The sequence below is a fragment of the Macrobrachium rosenbergii genome, chromosome 6, assembly GCF_040412425.1.
Source record: "Macrobrachium rosenbergii isolate ZJJX-2024 chromosome 6, ASM4041242v1, whole genome shotgun sequence".
Classification (NCBI taxonomy): Eukaryota; Metazoa; Arthropoda; class Malacostraca; order Decapoda; family Palaemonidae; genus Macrobrachium; species Macrobrachium rosenbergii.
In genome coordinates, this window is record NC_089746.1 from 24833667 (window position 1) to 24860684 (window position 27018).

The 27018-nt window shown below is 35.5% G+C and overlaps 1 long non-coding RNA gene across 1 annotated transcript in view; it reads right to left on the reverse strand.

The window, feature by feature from the left end:
- Window positions 1-12675: 12675 nt before the first annotated feature.
- The window catches only part of LOC136839364 (uncharacterized), a 327006-nt gene continuing 312663 nt past the window's right edge, over window positions 12676-27018 (reverse strand). The window contains exons 5-6 of the long non-coding RNA XR_010853303.1: window positions 13648-13736; window positions 12676-12997 (exon numbers count right to left, since the gene is read on the reverse strand). This is a non-coding gene — a long non-coding RNA (uncharacterized lncRNA). The remainder of the gene's footprint in view (window positions 12998-13647; window positions 13737-27018) is intronic.

Here is a 27018-nt window from a genome sequence, read left to right on the forward strand (position 1 = left end):
AAACTGCTTACAACACTCCACGTTCAAATAATACTCATACGATGCTGATTAAACTTGCACCCAACCATTCTTTAACAATCTCCTAAGGCATTTCCTTAGCTAGACAATCGGTACAGAGAGGAAAACGAACAGCTTTAGATAATCTCTCACTTTTGACCTAAATCTCAATTTTGACGGAGAAGCATACGAACGGAAGACCACACACAAGCTGGGTGACCGAGATTAAGGTGTTTTCCAACACATTCACCGGTGTCAGTGACACATTCAGTCTACACAAACCTCATGATTCATGCACACATGCATGAAAGAGTTTAACAGGTAAAACTCGAGTCATGCAAGCAAGTATGAAGTATTTCTCTTTAAAGTAATAAAAAGTAACTGTATTCTTAACTCAAATGAAGTTACTGACGCAAGAGGTCAGTCACTTAAAAAAAAATATTAATATAAAACAAATTGCTTATGACTACCATGACCATAATGGCTCTCCAAATATGAAGCAGATCAGTCATTAAATTTTTTGAAGCACATGAACATATTTAAATATCCTATATCGCCGAAAATCTTTTAGTTTAACCCACCAGCTATGGGCAATAAATCCAGTTCTCATAAGGAAAGAAAATCTGGTGAAAATGAACCTTATTTTAATGTCCTATACTCCCCAATAACATTCCATCCTCGAACCCCCCCCCTCTGCCCACCCTCGCCTTTCTCCTGAGATTAACTTGTAATACAAAATCAGTAAGTTCACCTAAAGCATTAATTTGCTTATACGCCATCAACCTAAGCAATGGGCTTTCTTTTTGAACACTTCATTGTCTAATAATATATAACTTTGCTTGTTAAATATCTTTGCGCAATAGTAACAGCTATATTAACCCCAAAGCTTATTACCAATAACAATATATAAATGCTTAAATGGTAACTACATTTATAACGTTGTCATTTTAAAGTTGAACGAAATAAAGAGAGTCCTTCCATAATTATGTCGATTAAAATTTAATGACATCCTTGACGGAGGACTATTTATTCAGTTGACCTGCAATCCCTAAGGCCTAAATACAAAGTTGTAATAATTGATTTCAAGAAATATCTTTCGTCACCTAAACTCAACAGGCCTTAAGGATTTCGTTGGGCACCGCAGTACCAGTGTTCCATAGTTTCCGTCCATATTCAAGTTAAGGGATAACATCAGCTGTAAAGTAATTGAAATCAACACGAAAAAATCCCTACTAAATCTTGAAAGTACGGAATCGCAGAATGCGCTACTTTTGGAGTCAATCACAAAATTGCAAAGTAAAAAAGTCGTTACTCCCAACCAAACTTGCACGTGATCTCAGGTTAACAAAAATGCCTCAATTCTAGTACGTTCTCAGGTAGCAACACACATTGCAGGCATACGTGGACTACAAGTTAATATAAAGATGCTTAAAATACTAATTTTCATATATACCGTCAACATAAGCAATATATCCCTTTTCCTAGTAAACGTCTTCGTACAATATTCGTACAATAATATTCCAATCACCACATTTACTTACCTAACATATGACAAAGATAACACATAAATAAAAATTCATTTACCTTTATCTATCACGAGTACTCTAGGTAATTATCCCGCCGTGATACCACCCACATCCAGTTGTTTCCGGGACTTTAAATCTCACTATTTAACCACTTGACAATAACTATGTCAATACGTGAGGAAATTACAAAAACCAAATACCTTTGCTACCCAGAAACATACCTGGGGCTAAAATATATCCAAATATACAAGCTTTTCTTTCCAGGCCATTTGTTATCAAACAGGAATACACTGCCACTCGGGAATTTATATTTTTGTTCTTTTATTGAAAAGCTCTTGTGTATATTATTTGAGCGCGCTTGCGACCGTGCAATGAATCCAATATAGATAGACAGATGGATAGAAGTTTAATGACCACAACATATGCAGTTATTAAAATTATGAGCTCTTGAATATGGTTCAACAAAAGTAGATAAAAATGCACATATAAATCTCAAGAATGAAAAAAAAAAACCATCTAAACTATAACACTTGAAACCATGCTATATAATATCAACTTTAGCTACTACAACTTTCCTTGCAAAGCATAAAACTAAATATAATCTTAAAAAAAAAGATAACATCCAACATGCTGAACAACACCTTTTAACAATTTTCAGAACTTTTCTCATATATACGAAGACAGAATTAAATGTATCATTTGACATTGTTCTGACTTATCACGATGGTCCGAAAATGTCCCCAAAACTTGTAAAATTATAATTATTTCGTATATTCTGCGTTCTTGGGCAATGCTGCACCACATGTGCTCTCTCTGTCTGTATGGCACCACAAGTACACAAACGCTCCTCTTCCATCGGTACTCGGTAGACGGCCGCGACTCCTCCTACCCCACCTACCGACCTCCACCGCCAGGGAGTGAGATGACAGTCTAAAGCAGGTGAACGAAATCCTCTGGTGTTCGGAGATACTGTGCTTAACCAAATAAATATCATGAACTGAGAAAACTGTGTTGATGTCACGGTATGTTATTCTCTTAGATGATTCTGAATTCAAAATATTGTGCAGTAGCCTCTCCATAGCGACTTTGACATCATCTGCTCTTCCATTCATCAGTCCATGGAGATATGTTCGGGAGTTATACCTTTCATTCGTTACGGTGTTTATTATTATTAAACATTAGAGGGTCATCGTCCACCACAGACCGCTCGCAGTACATTTTAGTAAAGAACTTTCTTTGCCTACTCCGAATTAAGCCCTGCAACGGTGGATACCCTGATTCAATAAAACATAAATCGTTACAAGTAGTTTTTCTAACACCAAAGTAGTAGTTTCAGTGCCCAATTATACAGTTTTACTATCGGCCTCAGATCGACGTTCAGCCAAGACAAGAATGGTAGACATTAAAGCAGCATCAAAGACTCTCTTCTGGACGACAAATGGGATGTCATTTTTTTACTTAGAAACGAAACAAATTTATTGACGTGTGCCACCCTGGACTGGACTGGGCGTGAGCCATAACCGAGGATGACATGGAAATATCAGCAGTAAAAACTGAACCCCAATATGTGTACAGAGTGCACAGCTCCACTACAAGATCATCAACCTCAATTGTTTCCTGATCCTGCTCCGTCCTGTTTATAACAAAAAACTTAGCTTTAGCTGCATTAATTTTCATACCATAATTATTACAATATTGTTTCATTAAAGATATTTTATTTACAATGCTTATTCTGCCTGCGGCAAGAAGGACTGTATCATCCATCAAAACTAGCAAATGCAGCCAAGACAAAACGCCATCGGGAACTACCCTGACGAACTCCAACTGAAGTTGTCAGAATAGCTGTTCCAGTAATGCTGTTCGTTACCCTATATACTGCAACAAGTGCCGCTAGCATCACAGCCCCATACCCCAAGCGCTTCAAGACCCTGAATAACATTTCTCTGAGTACTAGATCACAGGCTTCACTAAAATCAACAAATATTACAAAAATCAACAAATACTATAATAATCTTTATGCTACAATATGTTCCGTACAACCACGACCCTTCTGTGCACCTGCTTGTTCCCTATATGGCTTAAACCATTTCTCAAGTAGTGAGCAGAAAACCTTATCACATAATTTTGCCAAATAATTGATCACTGGTGTATCTCTATAATTTTTTGGTTCTTGCCTACTATCTTTCTTAAAAATTGCAAACATTTTGGCAATGGACCACAAACTTGGATATGAGCAAGATATAAATACAGCATTAAACAAAGCAGCAAGAGTGGTCATCCACTGCACTGGGAGCAATTTCAGAACACCAGGAAAAATACCGTCGGGACCAGGAGCTTTTTCTGGCTTAATATTTTTAATCTGAGACTGAACTTCCTCCGGGGTTATTCGCTCATCCAGTACAGGGATACTCACACATGAACGAATATCACCATCCATTAGTGTTACTTCCACTGGGTTTAATACTTCTTCGGAGAATTCCTTAAATTCCTGATCCGTGGGACAAACATCTGTTTTATTCTTACCTTGGAACCTACCCTTCCAGTCAATAGTTTTCCAAACCCGTGAATCATCATGGTCCCTAAGGCGCTCCCAGCGGTCAGTGCCCTCCCCTCCACATTTTCACTAGAATTTCTTAGTTCAGCGCAAAACGCCTTAGAGTTTCAGATACATTAGAGGCGAAGTCATTTATTTTTTCATAATTATCAATATTCAAGTTCCTATCTAAAATGAGATTGGAAAACATTTCAGGGTCAATACCATTAAACTTCACTTTTTTTTTTTACCAACTTCCCCCCTCTCCTCAAACCCGATCAATGATGCATGGCCGCCCATGGTGGAGGCACGTTTTAACACATAATCCAAATTAACATTACTTATACACATTTGCAGGGATACTAGAGCTTGATCAGCAGGCAAAGTCAGCATCCGGTGCACCTGGAACAAGTCTATATTTACAACGAAATCTGGTGATCCTATGCAAACATCTAACTCAGATACCCAGGCACTCCCCTGATTATAAATCTTATTACTTGCATAGTACTTCTCAAAAGTTTTTAATTTATTGATAACAATTAAATCATTGTCCTTACAAACTGTTGCCAAAACATAAGCATTATCATTGGGAGTAGTTACATCATCAGGTATATTTAATTGTTATCAATAAGCATTACTAATGGCTATTCTGCGTACACTCCTGCCAAAACTTGCATTCATATCACCCAATATCAGATATTTGTATCCCTTGTCACTATCAATAAGCATCTCCTGAATGGATGCAAATTCCTCATGAGTGAAATAAGGGGAGTCACTCGGTGGAACATAGCAGGCCCAAACACTACCTTGTACAGTACGCAACTGGAACCACACCTGATCAGGAACACTTGTGTCCATATCAATCACCTACTGAGAAAGGGCATTTTTCAAAAAAAACAGTGGTATGTACCACCACGGTGGGAACAATCCTTGTTATAACTCATAGGTAAAATATCCCGGCAAATACACAGGCAAAGACGTTCTGACCTCATTCAGCGCTGCTATGTCATACTGTAACAGGAATTCCTCAACATTTTTCTTTCCTAATTCTGCAGCCCCCAATATTCCAAGATATTATTCTCAATGGTTGAGTATTATGTTGTGATCGATTTAAAAACCCAGCAAACCCCATATATCAATAACCACACCATCCTTATAAAGCTTTCGTTCTCCTACATTATCTGGACGTTCTTTTTCCATCTTCTCAGCATCAAATAACCTCTTCCATTCAGCACGAACACTTGGATGCACGTCTTTCTTGATGTATATCCTCTTATATACTTCTCTGTCACACTGCTTCAGGGTTTTTGCCTTCTCCAGCACTGCACCACTGCTCCCTTTAAAATCAACAGTGACAAGAACAGGGTGGCATCTAAGGGAGTCATCGGCTCCATTCCTCGGCTAAGCCGACGAATTAATGAGATGCCTCCAGATGCCCCTGTCACCTCCCAAATTTTCTTGACTTTATCATTATTTACTGACAGATCTTCAAGGTTTTCACCATGATCCGAGACGACCAGCAGCCCCAGGTTACACTCTCGTTCCTTCCTGTCTAATGCTCCTCAAAAATCGTTGCTGCTTTACTGTTATATCGCATCAGACTGCAGGTTCACCTGTTGTAAATCAGCGATCCTCCTGTTAAAGGGACGCTCAGGGGATGCTAAGGTATTCTTCACCTGAATCAGTTCCCGCATTACATCATTTAATTTTTCTGTTACACTGTGCAACTCAGCAACACCAGGTAGGTTTGAGTTGGCCTCTTGGTAGCTTGCGCAACTCACTCAATGATTTAGGCATTGCAGCCGTGTAGCCCGAAAATTTTCGTTTTTTTTTTGTTTCGTTGCAATTCACAACACAAACTTATCCGCCCTTGTTAGAAAGACAAACACGCATTACAACGACTTCCAAGCTTATCATCGAGTAAACCTTTACATACACAAAAGAAAACGTTCCCAAACACAATGAACGACGACCCAGAAAAAAGAGTCATGTCAACAACCTACGTTGCCATGGCAACAGGAAAAAAAATTTATGATGGGGGTGTTTAGATCATATCTTTCAATAGTACTATACGCCAAAAATGCATGTCCCTCGGCAATTTAAACACTGGCACTGTATACACTGGTTTCATAAGAACACCCAAAATGGCAAAATTCAAAAAACTTACAGTAGAGAAAATGCCTAAAATCGCGAAAATGTGCGGAGCTGCATTGTTTACAATTACAGTTTAGTGCTGCCACCTATCATACCCTCGTTTCAACTCAATGTGCTTTCATACTTGTTCATATGGTTAATTTAAATATACAGAGGGTTGTATAATGGTTTATACAATGCCTGATGGCAACTTTCGATGGTACTAAACAATGGTTCTTATGTATGTCAAGAATAAACGTAATTAAAACTATCCACCACTAGTTGAGCTTTTGTATATGATAAATAAAAGGAAAAAGAAGAAAATAAGTAAACAAATAAACATCAGCTACACACTGAAGGTACAGTATATATCGTCTCCCAGCCATAAAGATGACCAATGAAGAGGTTAGGCTCTGTAACAGCTCTTTTAGAGCCGTTACAGAGAAGGGGGACCGCACTGCAACTGCTAATCCCACTGACCTCTTACGATTTCGTTGGACTTGTTACCCTTATCTCCGCCATCTTTGTTGATGATACCCCTTATCTAAAGCTTGATGCATTAATTTTTGGTGCTATTCTTCATATTTTTGTCTGGAATTGTAATGGCAGATAGAAAAAAAGGGTATGTATTCAAAGAAACTAAAACTCCTCTGTTTATGCACCCCTCTGGGTAGAATATTTCCAAATCTAAGATGAGTGCTCCACCACTCCCAGCCATCAATCAATAGAGCAAATAAAATTATATTTAAAGCAACTTTCAAAACTTTAGATAATAAGTTGCTTTACTATCATCTAAAGTACTACCCACAAGGTATACTGTGAGCAACAGCTGTAAAAAAAGGATTTCCAGCTTAAAGAGATGTTAATTACAGGAGTGTTTATTATGCATGTTTTAATACTTGTATGCTCTTTCAATCTGTTGTTATCTTGCATGTACTCCATGCAAGGTTAATTTCATATATATATATACACACACACACACACACACACACATATATATATATTATATACATATATATATATATATATATATATATATATATATATATATATATATATATATATATATATATATATATATATATATATAATCATTCACGGCTTGGACACATGTTATATGGGAGTATTTTGACTCATCAATATACTAATGTTTGTAATGTTTAAAAGCTGATATCCTACCTCAGTTTACACACAAGGATAAGGAGAGTCCGAGTTAACAAGAAATATATTTCTCTCCTCACTCCATACAGAAATGATATTTATACAATATTGCCTAACTCGTCTGAAGAAAGATAATCAGTTTTTCAACGAAGGAGCCTTAGAAAGATTTATTGAAAAGGAAAGAGGATCGTGAGAGAAAAATGTATTAACAAATAAAGGAAAGCAAAAGTTCTTTAACGATACCATTTCATATATAAGAAAGAATCTGTGTCTCATGCAAAGGAATACTGATATAAGATATATACAAATATATATATATATTATATATAATATATATAAAGTTCTTATATATATATATATATATATATAGACCATATATTTCACACGAATATAATGAACAAAATGACATCTGATGTGAGAATATTTTCAGATGTTACCTTTATTTTAGATTAAATCATTATTTATCAAGTGGATATAAATATATATATATATATAATATATATATATATATATATATATATATATATATATATATATATATATATATATATATATATATATATATATATATATATATATATATATATATATATATATATATATATATATATATATATATATATATATATATATATATATATATATATATATACATATACATACATACCCTGAGAAAGAAAAAATAAAAACTATACGGAACAGGAAATTTGGGGCTGTTTTGGAAAAGTATCAAACAGCAACCTATAAATCTGGTTGAACTCACACAGTTCCTTCTTTTTAGGCGGGAAATTTGCTGTCCTACTATTGAATGACTGTCAGTGACGTCATTACTACTCCCCCTCCATATTTCAGGGACCATTGCCATATGTCACTAATAGTTTAACTCTTACCCATCATTTCTTTAATCATATCTCATCATGTATAAATCCAAACCCATAAAGTCTTAAATTCTATATAAAATATTTTTCAACAGACTTGAAATGAAGAACTGTTCTTCCATTGGTAATTATTCGATATTTTTCTTCGTAGAAGAGTTGCCATTTTTGTTTTTAGTGTCTTAAAGAGCTACTCTCTTCCATGGAGTCTAGAGTCAGAGGCAAATACTATTCAGATTTTTGACAATGAAAGTCATAAAATATAATTTCCTTTTTTAATGATTTTTCATCGGTTTGTATAACTTCTCAACTACTTATTGTGAGTGATAAACAACTCTCAACGTATTGAAGCCAACGTTTCTGTAAGAATTAGAGACCAAACAAATGGCTACAATGGAGGAATTTAGCGTTTGCATAAATAAGGCAAAGACTAATCGGCAACTTTATTATTTAGTGAAATACAAAACATACTACGTATGGAGCCCAAGAGCATAATTATTATTGCACCTCCATAACTTCAGCAGCTTCCACGATGAAGTAGCAAAACTCCTTTAGTGAATGAGTATTAAATTTTGTCGAAACTTAAGTCTGTTACTTTTACAAAAGTGACACCTGGCAACTAAATGAAAAAGTCAACATCGTGACCTGCATCTGCCATTCATAACTAAGACTGATGACGTCATCAGCATAGTAAACGAAAATATTCCCAGCTTGAACAGATAGATGTTACAAGAGTGTTTATTATGAATATCTTTAATTACTTATATTCCTTTCATTCTTTTGTTAATTTACATTTATTTCAAGCAAAAATAACTTAAAAATAATATATAATATATATATATATATATATATATATATATATATATATATATATATATATATATACAATTACAATTTTCAGGGCTAGAAAATTGCAATACTAGTTTATAATGATGATGTTTGAAAGCAAACATGGTCATGATCACTTGATCATTTAAGAAATTATAATCAATTTACTTTTGAGGATAAGGAGAACCTATGGTTACAGAAAATATATTTCTCTCATCTCTAAGTACAGTAAGTAATGATCTGTATACAATGTTTCCCGTCTTGTTTGAAGAAAAAATAAGTTCTTCAAAGAGGGAGCCTGAGAGAAAATTACAGAGAAAGTTACCAGACAAGAAAATAATAATAAAATAATAATAATAATAATAATAATAATAATAATAATAATAATAATAATAAACACACTCACCCACACTGCAAATTGTCACGTGGAAAAATTTTCTTTATCGCTGTTTTATCTTTATTTTTTTGTTTAGCTTTTTAATTAAACCATTCCTAACAAGAACGTATCTGATGAAACTCATATTTATTAAAAATTATCGAAAATAATATCGGACATTTTTGGAAAAAACAGCAAACAGCAACACACAAACTTGGTGGAACTCCACACAGTTCCTTCTTTTTAGGCAGGGAACTTGCTGTCCTATCATTCGCCGTCGATGACGTCAGAACTCTTCCTACTTCCTGTTTAGTGAAATTATTGCCATACGGTACCACCGTCATAACTCTAAACCGTCATATATTTAAGAATATGTCGTCTTTGAGGATATTTCCACTGTCACACAATCTTAAAATATACACCAAACAATTTCAAATAGACTGAAAATACAGAAATGCTCTTTAAATGATATTTGTATTTTTCGTCATACAAGAGTAACCAGTTTTTGTTTTTTTAGCACAGAGAGCTGTTCTTATCCAAGGAGTCTAGAGTCATTAGAAAAAAAATCTATTTACATTTCTGATGCAATTACAACTATAAAATATAATTTTGTTCTTTCATAGCAATATTATGAGAATATACAATGAATAAAATAATTTTTGTAAGAGATAAAAACAATTAACGAAATAGAACCAACATTTTTGGAAGAATTACAGTCCACGCAAATGGCTACAGTGGAAGAACGTATCGTCTGCATAAATAACGAAAAAGACTAGTCCGCAACTTTATTCCTTGTGAAATACCGAAAATTCTACTTATGGAGGCGAAGAGCATAATTATCATTGCACCTCCAATGATTCCATACCTTTAAAAGCTACCATGACGCAAGAGTAGACACCTCCAAAGATAAATGTCATGATGGCAACTCATCATGACGTCAACAGTGAGTGTGGAAAATCTTCTGCAGCGCTCCATTTCTCCCTATGGTTGATGACGTCATCAGAATTAATAAACAATAAAATTCCCTTCATGAAGGATGTCACACGAACGTCTCATTTTTAGTTGTTTTTACTTATGTTCCTGGCGTTTGTTGTGTGTTAGCATTCCTGCTAGTACCTTGCATGCCATTTGGTATAATAATAATAATAATTTAATAATAATAATAATAATAATAATAATAATAATAATAATAATAATAATAATATCAAGTTTCAGAGTTTTAATTCACTTAGCCATTAGTTTTATCGTCGCCCTCAAAAAGATAGCACAGTATTTCTAGATAACAAATGTTCAATCTTTTCTCCAATTAGTAGTGATGCTTATACACTTTTTCCTGCCTAGTTTGAAGAATAAGCATGAATTTTTCAATAAAGAAGGCTGAGAAAATAGGAAAAAACAAAAGGGAACCAAGAAGAAAAAATAAAATTAAAATGTTTAAGGAAGCCGGTAGAGAATTACATGCAAAAGTGATGTGCACTGGAATGAGGAAATCTTTCATTTCAAACAGACACTACTAATCTGTTTGGTATTGTACTGAATCCTCTGGGACTAAAGCCCTCTTTTTCCTCTGATTATCGTCCTGAGCTTGCAAAAGAAACTTTGTCTAGAGAAGTCTTGATTTGGGATGGCTGGCTCAATTATTTAGCAACTGGAGTTTGTGCGGATCCGGAAGAGTCCCTCTGTTTCCTACATCTTGTGTTGGTTTATAATAAGATACTAAAGGAACTCCTTGCATTGATAATAAATAAATGGACGTAATCACCAAGCCCAACCAAAAACCTCTAACGTAGATTTAAAGGAACGCCAAGTATATTCAGACAAATAGCTAATAACAATCTGAACGGAGCACAAATGAACCTGAAATGTAACAGTGATGGAAAAACTATGCCTACAAAACTTAAAGATGATGATTTAGTTTACCTTTCCAGACCCTTTGTTACTGTTGGAACTGCATTCGTCCTTTTATCCTTCTTTTAGACCTAAGAAGCTCACTAAACGACTGTATATACTAAACCAACAAACCATGTCCTCTGTTTAAAAGGGCAGAGCGAGTGTCTGGACACTTAAGTAAGGAGAGCCCTCTCACACTGCTCTGTGCGGAAGGAAACACACAACGAAACTGACAAAACAACCCAGGTTCTTGGCACCAACGGTTTCACAAACTGAGAAATTCAAAAGGAAGTCAAACTGACATTAAACGTTTGACATTGAGAGCCTACTACTAGGCCTACAAGAAATAATGTCAACGAAGAGGTAATGTTCTACACCAAAGGCTACAGTCTTACCATTCGAACCTTGTTTGGGCTCCCCGGCAATATGAGCCAGATTGCAATCAATTGTCCAAATGTGGCCATTTTCCATGCATAATGATCAATTAGTTGCCACCAGGCTGCATTTTTCTCAGTTTTAAGGAAAAGTCCGTTTGACCCCCAAAAATCACCCAAGGCCCATTCGGGCCTTTTATGGGCCCCCTGCAATATGGCCAGATTGCAATCAATTGTACAAATGTGGCCATTTTCCATGTATAGTGAACAATTAGTTGCCAATAGGCTGCATTTTTCTCAGTTTTAAGGAGGGATGTAGCGTCTGCATGAAGAACGAAAAAAACTAGTTGGTTACCTTCTTGTTTGACAAACACATAAAATGCTTGGTATGGAGGTCAAGAACATAATTATAATTGCACCTCCAGCCATTCCACACCTTTAATGGCTGCCACGACGAAGGAGCAAAACTCCTTAAGTGAATATTTATGGAAATTTAATTCTGCTATTCTTACAAATGTGACATCTGGCAACTATATGAAACGTATGGATGTCAAGAACATAATTATTATTGCACCTCCATAAACAAAAAGCAAAATTCCTTTAGTGAATGAATATTTTGAAACAGATAGATGTTACAAAAGTGAGCGAAAACTAAATGAAAAGTCAACATCGAATATCTTTAATTACTTAGATTGATTTCATTCTATAGTTAACGAAAATATACCCCAAGAACAGAAAATAGCGTTTATATAAATATCTTAATCATATATATCTATAGTTAATTTACATTTATCCAAGAAAAAATAATATATTATAAACATATATATATATATATACACAATATATATATAAATTAGTTATACACATATATACATACATATATATATATATATATATATATATATATATATATATATATATACACAAGTATATATGTAAATTAGTTATACACATGTGTGTGTGTATATGTGTGTGTGTGTATTATAATCTTCATCGCATGATTCATAGATCCTGCTTCTTCCTTTCACATGTCATGATACATAGATACTTTTCCTTCACATGCCATGATACATAGACGCATTTTCCTTTCACTTGTCATGTCGCAAGATAAAGATGCCCAGCTGAAAGGAATCGCGAGGCTGAATGGATGTCCAAAAGGGCTTCCGCTGCGCTCCCTCATATTCCGCCATTTTTTCTTTTCTCTTTCCTTTTCTCGATGTTATTTTTTTCCTCTTTCTCTATCTTTCGTCTTTTTCTAGAGATCCTTATAAAACGTACCTCGGAAGGGAAGCTTCTTTTGTTACCTGTAAGTAAAGATATTCGTCATACTCTAATATATGAATATATTATTCTTGCTTACGTGAACATGAATATATATATATATATATATATATATATATATATATATATATATATATATATATATATATATATGTATATATATTTAGTGTTCACGCACGTAAGCAAGAATATAAAATGCTGCATTATATAAAGGTGATATTATGCATACCATGTTTTACTCTCGGCGAGTGGAATCACTGCATAAACGCAGGAGACAAATGTGAACGATTTTTCTTATTCATATCAAGAGTTATAGTGAACACAGAGAACTGAAGGAATAAGAGACCTATAAAAACTATAGTGAATAGAATGAAGACAGAGCACTCAGGCATGTTGCATTTGGAAAGTCGAAGACCGAGATACAAGTAGGTGTAACGGGTTTACGATCTGCAATTCATGAAAGATAGACGAGGATTATGTAATTGGATATGTGTTTAGGATGTCTTCCACTTCTTAGCTTGACGTAAGAACAGGACTGGCAAACAGACGTTTTCATCGTAAATAAAGAAAAAATGTCTGATTGTTGCAAAAACTATTTGCTATTAATGTTACGAATTCAGATGCATACGGAAAGAAAGAATTCCACTTTTTGAAGGATGAAGGACCTACTTACCGACTAATTGCTGAACTCAGATTTTCAACCTCCTTCTTACGAGGAAGGTTCTAACCAACAATCGACCAGCGACATCCATGAAGAGCGACCTGAAACGAAAGAAGTTGAAACAAGTGTTAGGCTAATGGTCTGAGAGAGAGAGAGAGAGAGAGAGAGAGAGAGAGAGAGAGAGAGAGAGAGAGAGAGAGAGAGAGAGATTTTGAGTGGAACTCAGTCATAAGACAAGTGAAGAGAGAACCTTCTCAGAAATAAAGACGGTATTTCACACGAAACTAGGAGGTCCCTTTAAGTTCCTTGGAGACCTGAAGAATCTGCATGAGAGAGAAGCACATATAAATTTCAATGATCAAAGTTAGAATTCTCGGAGACAGGCTTGGCTAGGAATCTTACTTGATGCTTCTGAGAAGTATTACTATCTGCTTCCTGGCTCAGAACACTTCTAGTTATGTGTGGTGGAATTTCAGCATTCTTCAAAGACAATCTGGAATTCTCTACAAGCAATTGGACGAGACGGAAACAATCAGCACAGAAGTTTGAAATTTTTCAATTTTCCTCAGATTTATTGGAAGTTATGGAATAGATCTGCATCAGTAGTTCTGACAAGATTAAGCTAAGCATTGAACGAGTTCACAAAATCAGGCAGATGTGGAAAAGATTGAATGATTGACTTCTAAGAACTTACGTAAGACCAATAACACTGGACGCCGCCGGCTGACGAGGAAAGGGAGCTTTGAGTATGTGTGTGTGTATATATATGTATGTATGTATGTATGTATGTATGTATATATATGTAATATATGTATGTATATATATATATATATATATATATATATATATATATATATATATATATATATAGAAAAATATGTGTGTGTGTGTGTGGACGAAAAGAAAGAACTTAACTAGTACAGCCACAAACTACGAAAGAAAGGGACTGGTCAGATGAAAACCAATAAAACAATCAACAAGGGAAAGGCTCGTTGCCATGATCAGAGCGTTTGGCAAGGGAAAAGATTGTATTTTTTCCATCGTATCAAAAGAGAATAAAAGTGATTTATTCTAAGACAATTTACCGTGATTGGTAAAAATATTGGATCTGAGAGAGAGAGAGAGAGAGAGAGAGAGAGAGAGAGAGAGAGAGAGACTTCAGGATAGGTTGCAGTCATCAACGGGTTTTGTAGGCTGACAGGCACTTCTATCTTGTATGTCGGATTTGAAGATCGGTAATGATTCTTAGCACATTGTACATCCTAACTTCCATATGAGACTTTACAGTGTTCACTAATGTGGACGAGATTTCGTCCACAATACAAATGAAGAAGAGTAAAAATAAAACAAAATTAAACTTGTGTGGACCGACTGGACTGATTGTTTTATTTGTAGAGAAGTAACGAAACGTAAGTTTATTTTTCGGAAAAGGTACTGGGCAATAACTGACTCATCTTTTTCATTTTTTTTGTGATTGACTGATTTATGTTGACCCCATTTGGCAAAGGAAGTTTCTGGAAGCCACTGACCCATGAAAAGGAGAGTACACAATGCAATGCCTTCATAATTGTCGTGGTAAATGAGCCTTACTGTTTCTAATATATTTACTTTCACTTAGTATTTTTAATTTTTTCTTATGATTAATGATACTCCTTTTGATAAATTCCCTTTATTTGTAGTCCATTCACGATACAGCTTTATAACTGTACGTTGGTCTTTCTCAGGTTTTGCATCAATTTAGGGACTACATATCTATTAGGTTTTGCATTCGGAATATATTTGACAACAATGAAAAATCGAAATTTTAAACAAAATAGGAACATCGCAGGGGAATGAAAGTCTCAAGGCACGATCTTCGTCATTGCAGCGATTTCTACGAAAAGAAAGAAATAAAAATCACGCACACACATATGTACATATAGATAGATAGATAGATAGATAGATAAATAGATAGATAGATAGATAGAGATATGTATATTTTTTAAGAAAGAGAGGAAAACAAATTCTCACGAAATTTAATTTGCCCGTTTGAAAACCAGGATGGGATGCAGAGTTAACACAGTTGTATAAGCAGTTCTAAAAACAGTTTTCAATTGTTCGAAACTCTCATTTTAATGAATCACAGCTTTGCTGACACAGCTAAGCTGACAAGACATGGTAAAGAGATAAGAGTTAATACAGGTTACCGAAAGAATGAGGATTTTCCTCACAGTAAATCTGCACTCCCTACGAGAGTTACTTCTGAAATCCTTTTTATAAATCGCCGGTTTCCATTAGAACGGAGATCATTTGAATAAGGGGAAGACAAAGCTGCGGAGGAGTCAGGGCGAGATTGAAGCTATTGGCGTTAATGGACTCCCTTGAAAAATATTAGGGAGGTGGCTAATGGAATTACGCACGTAACTGGCCGCGCATTTGGCTTCGTTAGAAGTTGAAGGTGATATAACTAGCGATTTACGAGCGCATGCGTACTCACGCACAGAGGGAATGCGAGTGTTAAAGTGATGTAGACAAGTGATGTTATCATTAAAAAACAATACAGGAATCGTAACCTGAAAACCCTTTACGTTAATAACGCTTAGGGAACATCTGACCAACATAGTTTAGCATATTCCTGTCTTGAGGAAGAGAAAGCTTTGTTATCCTTTACATCAGAAAGTCGTTTGGGAGGGTGACGTGAAAACACTACGTCATCTGCGCTGAAGTGACAAGCTTCTACAACTAACTGACTGCCAGACACAAAATTCTCTTGCTGGGTTAACACATACACAGTGGTATTTAATCGGGAGCATCCTGGTTCACTCTGAATCGAACCAGGAACTTTCCGCCGAGTAGACGAGTGTCCTAAACACTGACTTATGAATGCACAAACGCACACACACGCATATATATACATATGTGTGTGTGATTGTTTGTTTTGTTATGGGTAACAAAAACATCATAAACAGCAAAAACGTCACCAAGGTAAACCCAATTTCTCACCACGATTGACCCTATGAGGGGTTGGGGTGGTTGGAGTTGGTTAAAAATGAACTCATCAAAACTCCCACGTGCTTGATAAGTTCCAGAAAGGTACTTCATAATGTTCTGTATAAAGAGAAAAATAGCATGACAGTAAAATGTCGAGTCTTCGCTTATAAGAGCTTCACCTTCATCCTGGCTAAAGAACTGTATCATTATCTGGTGTCTTAGGGCTTTTGGTCATGATTATAACTATTTTCTACCTTTCATGTAAATATACATCCTAATTTCCATTTACAGTATTATCTATAGTATAACATTCATCACACAGACGCTGCATTGCACGAAAAAAGTCACTGAGAGATATTTTGCTTTCATTTACATCAAATTCTCATCATACGAAGCTAATAATTTTAATTAGTAATAATATAAAGTGAGTATTTAATCTCAATACCGTCCGTGTTAGAGGTATTATAACAAGTCTTGATCACGGACTATCTTCGCTAGTGATTTCTCTCCTTCGTAAATAAAGAACTTTGATCGAAATATTAGACGTTTTTAATTATCTGCCATATTTTTTCCGACATATTCAGAGCAATCCGAGTTAAATCGGTCCTCACATTAAATGATAGTACTATCGCATGTTCATTTTTTTTTGAGGAATATCAAAGAAGTTCGAGGAAGTTTGTTTTTGTGACATAACGATATATTTCAGAGAAGAAAAGATGAATGTTCTTAAAAGGTTAAAAGAAATTGCAAATATAAACTTTCGATAAATACAGTTGTTTTGCAAACAGAATCATGTAAAGTTCAAGGAGAAAAGTAAAATGATTAGCTTCGTATGATGAGAATTTTATGCAGATGAATGTAAAATATCCTACAGCGACTTGTCTTGTTGTGCAATGCAGAATCTGTTTTATGAATTTTATACTTTAGATAATAATGAAAATGGAAATTAGTGTGTATATTTACTTTAACGAGAGAAAATAGTTATAATCATGACCAAACGCTATAATACATCAGATAATGATACAGTTCTTTAGCCAGGATGAAGGTGAAACGCTTATAAGAGAAGACTCGACATTTTACTCCCAAGCTATTTTCATCTTTATAGAGAACATTATGAAGCTCAACACTAAATAATCATATTTGCAAATTCCAAAAACATTTATCCACACTTTGCCAAATAAATGTAAGGAGGATGGAAGTGGAAGAGACCAGGACCCACTGAGAGATATCCTAAAGGCTGAAATCCTCCGAGTTCCTTTGAAGTCCTTCCATTAGATGCACGACTTTAAAGGCCCCAGTGTCAAGGCCACCTGCCCTCCTGCGCTCCGGCCGTAAAGTCCTGCAAATGTATGAGGGCTTTTCTCAAGAGGCAGACCCTAATGAATAAAGTTGGAGGGTTTCTTGAAGAGCGAAGTGATGGAGGGCCTTTCTTCTTCCCTGTTTATAGGCGCAGTCGGAGAGGTGAGAGGTTGTTATGAGTTTGGCTATGGGAATTTGAGGGAAAAGTCTAGTCTGTGTCACTGATTCATGGAGATCTGGGATCGTTGCTGGAGGGAATTGCCATTTGTATGTGATTTCCTTTACAGATTGAGGTTGCCTTGACAACAGCGTATGTTTTGTGAATTTTGAAGAACGTTTTAATAAATGTTTGTTCTTTTCTTTGACGTATAATATATCCTTATCAAGGACTTATGATAACGACGATAATGAGATAATGATGAAGGGTTTTTTCGGATGCTTTATATGTACCATATAAATGACCTTAATGAATCTAGACTGGAAACCAGTCCTGATATTTCAAATCTAGTACGGTTTCTAAATATCGTTGAGAGTTCTCGTGCTATCAATGTGTTGAAGTAAATGGCATATTGTTCCTTTTACTCGGAGAAATGTAATAATTTTCAAAATGAATGCACTTCAGCTTCTTAAGAAGTATATTCTACTTGGTTCCCGTTATGTTTGGCAACCGCCCTCTCTCCCTATCTGTGTCTATTTAGAACTGCCATTTAAGTAGGATTTTCTTCCGATGTTGAAGGATCCTTTGCAACAACGTCAGTCTTGTGAGCCTTGAAGAACGAATTAATTATTGAATATCCTTTTTGGACTTATGACGGCGACTGGAAATGAAATAAATTATAAGGGGTTTTGCTGATGCTTTCACAAAACACACGAGCCTCGTCATTATGTCAACAGTAGGAATTATTATCACAATTACCACATAATTAACCTTAAATACTGATTGGAAATCAGTCCTGATACGTCTGAGTCCAGTGCTGTTTCCACATGTATGAGTTCACGCACTATCTCAATTCACTGCCGAATTAGGGTCAAGTTCAATGCGTTGAAATAAATATGGTGTCCTTTTTTCAAAATAAGTAGGCTACACATGAACATCATCTTCAGAAGCATTTTAAAGAGAGAGAGAGAAAAAAGTGTAATTTTAAAGTTAACGTACGTTAAAACAAACCACAAGCTGTGAAAAAAAATCATTGCTGACCTTCCAAAGAAGAAATAAATATTGTGGATTGGGCAACTAGCGAAGCAACAGTTCTGCAGTAACGAACACTGGATCTGTCCACAACGCCACAACAAATGCCCGTAAAAGCTTTCATTTCAATTAATTCTGGGATCACACAAAGCTAGATTTCCATCAGCAGAATCCTCGGAAATCGTTCTAAATCCTATAAAAATTACCTGGTGGTCAAAAATCGATGGTTTTCTTAAAGGTCAGTGAGAAATAAAAAATCATTTAATCTGAGTCTAACCAGGGAGAGTATTAGCTAGCATATTTGGCTTTAAAGAGAGAGAGAGAGAGAGAGAGAGAGAGAGAGAGAGAGAGAGAGAGAGAGAGAGAGAGAGAGCAGGTGGCAAAAGGAAAACTACAATTGTACTGAAATGCATTGATTAATAAATTTTTTTGAAGTGATGCAGACTGGCAGGGAAATCTACAATATTTCTTGTTTCAGTTTCCGAGAGCGTGACGATTTCGAGGATACGTGAGTATTACCAATAATTATTAAGAAAATTAGTTAAGAAATACAGTTATTTGTGCTGTACAAACGCATAATGAATATGAGGGAATAATCTGATCTTGCAGGGTTAATTGTTTTAAATTGCACAGGACATGCCAAAAAAAAAAATCTTATTTCCAGATGAGAGAAATTACACGGAAGTAGGTGGGTTTGGCTCGTTTCCAGATGACGACAAAATGGTATCAAGACCGCAGTAGAGAGAGAGAGAGAGAGAGAGAGAGAGAGAGAGAGAATTCATCGAGTATTATAAGCTAGAATGCATGTCCTTCATAACATAAGTGCACTATGGAGGCCATTACTAAAATCTTATTTGTCATGGCGTACCTTCAAAGTGAAGAACATTTGAATAACGAAAGTGAAAAAGCTACTGAAGAGTCGGGATGAGAACGAGGCAATTGTCGCTACTGGAATTCATCAAAGAATTAACGGGAGGTGGATAATGGAACGACGTCTGCCAGTGGCGACACTTCTGGATCTTTGAGGGCTGCATGATTTTTTAGCTGGTGATTCAGATAAATGAATAGATGCAGAGAGAGAGAGAGAGAGAGAGAGAGAGAGAGAGAGAGAGAGAGAGAGAGAGATTGCAGATTGAGATAAATTTAGAATAAATGGAAAAATCTTGCACTCCTTTGCAGATATAATCTGTTCATATTTCAAATTTCTAGAATAGCGAAAAATCTTGGAATTGCAAATTGACCTACAAATTGTAATGGACACACACACATATATATATATATATATATATATATATATATATATATATATAGATTGATATATAAAATTATAGAAATCATCAACACACAATCACGTGTGGAACAGAAATAAATTTCTGACTCACGTCAGGAAAGGGCGTTATCCACTAGGCCACACAAGTCTAAAAAAGTTCTGAGAGCAACTGCTTGCATACCAGCCTTTGTTTCCTTCTGAGTGAATAAGATTCAACACACAATCACTCAGAAATAAATTTCTGGCCGTCGGGATAATCTGTTCATATTTCATATCAAGCTAACTGCATACTAGTTTTCTACTTGATAGAAATTGTAGAAATCATCAACACACAATCATATACATACATACACACACACACTAGGCCACACAAGCCTAAAGAAGTTGGAACCTGAGAGCAACTGCACCCAAGGAATTACCTGGGCAACACACACACATGCAAGCAGTTAGCTTGCCCAGGCATGTCCAATCCAACTTCTTTTAGACTTGTTTACAAATTTTTCCGACGTGAGTCAAATAAATATATATATATATATATATATGTTGTTTACAAATTTTTTCCGCCACATTTAGCGTTAAGCAATTGAATCCAATGTCCAAAACAGTACAACATCCGAACTTAGTACTTAGCCAAATAAACAAACGCAAAGAACATCCTGTAAGATTGATAGTGTGAAGTTCACTCAGCCGTCTCCCCTAACGATGTTATCTGCCGAGGAGGTTTCCCAGGGACAGTCCGGTAATGAATGAATCACGCAAGAGTTTTGGAAAGCGAAATGGCCTATAGGTTTCGTCGATTGGATCTTAAAAGTCTTGGAAGTTGTCTAATAGGAAGTAGTAGAATGCGATAATAGGGAATAGTGTACTGGATTTTCGGGGGAGTAAAGTGAGTAGTGTGTAAGATATGGTGAAGTGGGTCGGGGGTGCCCTGATACGATTTGGGAAGGAGGAGAATGATAAGGGAATAATACACAAGGTAAATAGCGTTGTATTTCAAAGAGGGTTGGAAGATGGATGTCACGTTGATTCACTGGTCTGGTGAATTAAATTGCCACTGATCATCTGCATTTCGTCAACAACTGAGGTACAGTTTAGAGGTATTTTCTAAATTGAATTAATTTGTTTTTCTTCTGTTTTGCTTACCATAACAGGTAGCGACTTGTCTTAGGAACACCTTTGAGGTAACGATTCCTGTGTACAAGTGGAAGAAAAGAATAAGGTTTAGATACAGATATAGGTATGCTTAAACCCTTCACAGCGACTGAAGTTTATAAAACTCCTCATGATATTTGTACTACACTGGCATATTAGTCTTAAATTCATAAAACAAAAATAAATGGACTGTAATATCTAAGATTGGAGATGATTAAACATTTAGAATTACTGGTTTATCCAACTGGCATCTCAACATCATACGTCATGTTTTTCATGCCACTGTTGAGAAGAGTCTTCATTCAATACATATGTCCCCAAGTGCCTAAAACCCCGTAAAAATTATATAATCACTGGATGCATCGAAGGTACAATGACCCAATAGTCAATATGTGAAGGTTAATGAAGAGAAACTTAAATTTCGGGTGCCTCCATCATTAACAAGTGTTTGTTTTTCTTGAGTATGAAATGTTGACTTACTATGAACTGGGCTAAGGATGGCACTGCCACCTAAATTTTGTTCATAAAGTTGGTATTCAATTTTATTCGCGAACTGTTTATTTTTTTATAGGTTCGTTCTTTTTTTTTTTACAGTCTTTCCCTTTTTAAAACACAAGAGAATGATACAATCATTACTGAGGATTCCATCATGAAAACCAAATGAACATATGGAATCGAAAGTAAAATTAATAAATTAATTTTAAAGTAGAGTCAATAAATAATTTTTAAAGTATTTTAGCAAAAACAATAAAATTAAAACCTGCCGACTTGGGACTTAAATGGGCCCTCAAAAACAAACAATAATTCATTCAATGGCTTCCACAGAAAAACTATTAAATTCAATCAAGGTCTGTTATTCAGTAACCGCAATATCCTATTAGAAGGATCCTCGATAAATCTATTCAAATCCGTAAAACTTCCCAGTAGGTAAAACTGAACTATTTTTTTCTAGGGTCAGAAGGGAACAACAGACATTTAACCTCAGGGAAACCCCGAAGGAATAGTAACGTAATGGATCTGAGAGAGAGAGAGAGAGAGAGAGAGAGAGAGAGAGAGAGAGAGAGAGAGAGAGAGAGAGAGAGAGAGCTAATTGGAATGAGCCCAGCTGGTCATTGAGAACGAACAACTGGACCGATCCAGATTGAAATTAATTTTTCTTTCAGTTTTTCAAGAATGCAACGTTTTAAGGAATGTGCATATCTCTTTCTTACGGGATTAACACAGCTGTTGTTTTCCTTATAGATGAATTCCTCTTTGTTACAGAAATGCAAAAATAATTAAGACAACTCCTAAAGTAACTGTTTTCACTAGTCATAAAATAATAAGAAAATCAAAAGTTTGCCTTAGGCAGAGGGTGATGGATTTGTTCCCTCTTCCAAACAAAAAAGAAACATTTTGTATGGTCACTGTCCCCGGAATCAGTGCACCAACCAACCAGAGAGAGAGAGAGAGAGAGAGAGAGAGAGAGAGAGAGAGAGAGAGAGAGAGAGAGAGAGAGAGAGAGAGAGAGAGAGAGTTTTGTATTGTTTTGGCTCAAGTTTACCAGTCTGAATGCTTACGTAACGAAAATTTTTTTTCCAGAATTTTCATCATCCTGTTAATTTTAACATCTATATATATATATATATATATATATATATATATATATATATATATATATATATATATATATATATATATATATATATATATATATTCATTTTAGCATCGAAACTGGGGAATCATTGTCATTTCAATTTCTCGTTTCTTTTGGATTTGTAAAATCTGTTTCCCATTTCCTACCTGCCTCCCTGCATTTTTTCGGTAAAGGCCTTGAGTAGATCTATCGAGGAGGTTTCTCGGTAATGCCGCAGTGAATAAGTTATGGGGGTTTCTTGGAAAGTGGAGGCATGTAGAGGGTTGCCCCTGTCTTATACAAACGCCCTCGGACAACCTGGAAGCAGTTGAGAATTGAGCTGGGGGGGGCCTTCAAGGGGAAGTGGGGGGCAGGGGGCGGAGCGTAAGGAGCAGAGGTCTCATGGACACAAGAATCTGAGTGAATGCAACGGGAAGGGGTGACGTCATATTTATGTCAAATTTCTTAATATTCAATATATCTTTACTTACTGCTCTTTGCGAGTTATAATAAAGATGATGATGAGATCATGATAATGATCTATTGCTGCTACTTCGGTTGCCATAGCAACAGTCATCTACTTTCTCATTAACTAAGAAGAGATTGCCAGTTTATATTATAAAATAATAAGGTTTTACAGGGAACCCACTATTGCTGATTTGCCTTAAAATATCTGAAGTGCAGTAATATATTTCTAATTTCACCTAGGAGAATTTGCTTGACTAATAAATTCGCATGTGACGGTAACTCCGAAACATTTCAGGTTTCTTGAGCTCTTCCGGTGAAACTTCAGTTTGAAAAATTCCATTTAGTTATTCAAAACACTTTAAGATAAAGTAAAAAAGAAAAGAAACCATGATGATAATTTCTCAAGCATTTCATCAGCAAAGGCACTGAAGCCTCGTACCTAAATATGAAGGTGGACTTTTTTTTATTATTATGAAAAAAAAGGGGTTAGAAAAGGCATTCTCACTTTTGTTCATTATTATCAAAAACATGTTAAAGAGGTATTATCACTTTTGTTCATTATTGTTAAAAAAGTGTTAAAGAGGCATTATCACTTTTGTTCATTATTAGCCTATTAAGAAAGCGTTAGAAAGGCATCAGCACTTTTGTTCATTATTAATAAGAAAAGTGTTAAAAGAGGCATTACCACATGAATTTATAACCTTTGGAATTTAAAGTTGCATCTGCTTCTATGTGCTCCCTAATTACTCATAATAATCAATACCCAACGCTTTAAAAAGGGGTTTTCTACTGATGCAGCTAAAAATAAAAATTTTTATTTAATAAGAATTAGGGTAAAAGCAATTTCTACGTGGAATCATAAAAAAAAAAAAAAAAAAAAAATCTTAATGTCGAAACAAGGTCAAAAGTTATGAAAAACGACAGACGACTCGTCATCTGGCCCCAAAAATGCAACTGGTTTCACAAAGCAAACTTGGATTTCCCCAAAACGCAGAGGAAATGCTCGTGGAACCTTTAAATTCAATTAATCTCGGTGGTCATTCAACGGCAATTCCGATCAGCGGGGTCCTCGAAAATCGTTTTCAATCCGTAAAACCTTCGAGAGGGCAAAAATCTAATATTTTTCCTTACGTCAGTAGGAAATAACAGCCATTAAGGGTGAGGCGGACCATAAAGGAATAATATTGAGAGAGAGAGAGAGAGAGAGAGAGAGAGAGAGAGAGAGAGAGAGAGAGAGAGAGAGCTCTGGTCCTGAAATACCAAGAGGAACCATACAGTAGAACCAAGGTACATGATTGAATGAAAACGAGTTTTGGAAATTCGGTACAATGAAAATCAAACCTATAAATTTATTTAATTCTGGAGTGGACCACTGTTTTAACGTAGTGCTTATACGTCGTCGATAAATAATGACTCGCAGCTGTTTATTTACTCAAGATCCCTATTCCCTTTTTATTCCATTTTCCAAAACTAACGCCACAGTAAAGGAAAAGTTCTCCCCGGCCTGACTGATTGTTTCCCTTTGAGGAAAATGTAAAGGGACCGAAGTTTGTTTCTTACAGAGAGAAATTAGACGGAGGTTGATTGATCTGGCCGCCGTCCCGGGTGGGTGGAAAAGAAATTTTCGGGTGGTGGCCATTGTCCCTGGAATCAATACAGCAACGAGAGAGAGAGAGAGAGAGAGAGAGAGAGAGAGAGAGAGAGAGAGAGAAAATGGGGGGAGTGAGTGATATACTGGTCACTGAATTAAAAAACTGTCAGACAAAAATAAAATTTAAGGGCACAAAGTTTATAGTCGTGAAAATTAAAATGTATTTCCTTACAGAATAATAATAATAATAATAATAATAATAATAATAATAATAATAATAATAATAATAATAATAATAATAATAATATTGTTATTATTAGCATTATTATAACCATTTTTACATTAAGATTATTATTATTATTATTATTTTTATTATTATTATTATCATCATCATATAGTGTGAACGCAAAAAGGGAAAGGAAACGCCTTCTGGAGCCACGAGACACGAATTTAACAATGAAAGAATGCGGATGAAGCCGAAGCAATTAGCGCTAATGAAATCCACTGAATGAATGAAGAGTTGGGTCTGGTAAGCACTGTACGGCATGCTAATTATATCACTCATTTGGTATCATTAAGGACATCTGGTGACCTAATTGGGGAATAAGGGGCGTGGAGAGAGAGAGAGAGAGAGAGAGAGAGAGAGAGAGAGAGAGAGAGAGAGAGAGAGAGAGAGAGAGATAATACTAAACTAATCTAAGAAATATATCAAATCAATATCATTGAGAGAGAGAGAGAGAGAGAGAGAGAGAGAGAGAGAGAGAGAGAGAGAGAGCAATCTAAAAAATATACCAAACCATTATCTGTTAAAAAAGTGCTGAGATATTTGAATGTTTTTGTGAGATCTTTATTTCCTTACTGAAATTTAATGGATCAGTATTTCGGGTCTTTTTTCCTTGTTTTACTTTTACGATGCTTCTCCCTTTCCAACTTTGTGTTAACATCTGTGAAGGTATTTTCCTTTTATTACTTGAAAACTGCACTTAACTTTACACACATGCACATTACACACATATATATATATAAATATATATGTGTATATATATAAATATAAAATATATATATATATATATATATATATATATATATATATATATATATATATATATACATATATACTGTTTATACATATGCACGCGCGCTCACACACAAACACAAACGAAAACTCTAATACGTCATAAGCCAAACACCCACTTTCAAGAGTTAATAAATAATTTTCATTAAGACTATGAATGAGCATAATTTTTTTGAGGAATATAACCAAATAAAGAAGTAATCAGAGCTCTGACTTGTATGTTATAGCCCTTAGGAACGGTGAACACTGCGCTGGGTATGGCCAAGTAATGGAAGTTGAGCATCTAATTATATTACCTGGCGGTAGGGCAGTTCTACATTCTCTCTGGGGCCTTACGTGTGGTTACACTAAACATTTAGGGGTAATATCCATATGGAAATTGTTTGCTACTGTCATATCCTGCAAAATGCGGTGGTTTCATAAGGAAAGACGAAATGCAAGGAGCGGAAAATCGGGGAATAATAATAATAATAGACAGGATCAAGTAAGCACAATAATGCGTGGAGGACAGATCTCTGTAATGCAATATGCGTAATGGTGGAAGTCCTGGCGGTGGGAACACTGCGTAATTACCAACGCCCGCTTCTCTCTCTGCAATCTGTGTATTATCACCCTCCCCTCCCTTCTCTCTGCATCCTGTGTACTACCTCCCCTGTCTCTCTCTCTCTCTCTCTCTCTCTCTCTACTACCTTACTCAAACGTAGGCCTTTACCTGTGATTAACTTGCCAAAAAAAAAGAAAAAGACAGGCTTAT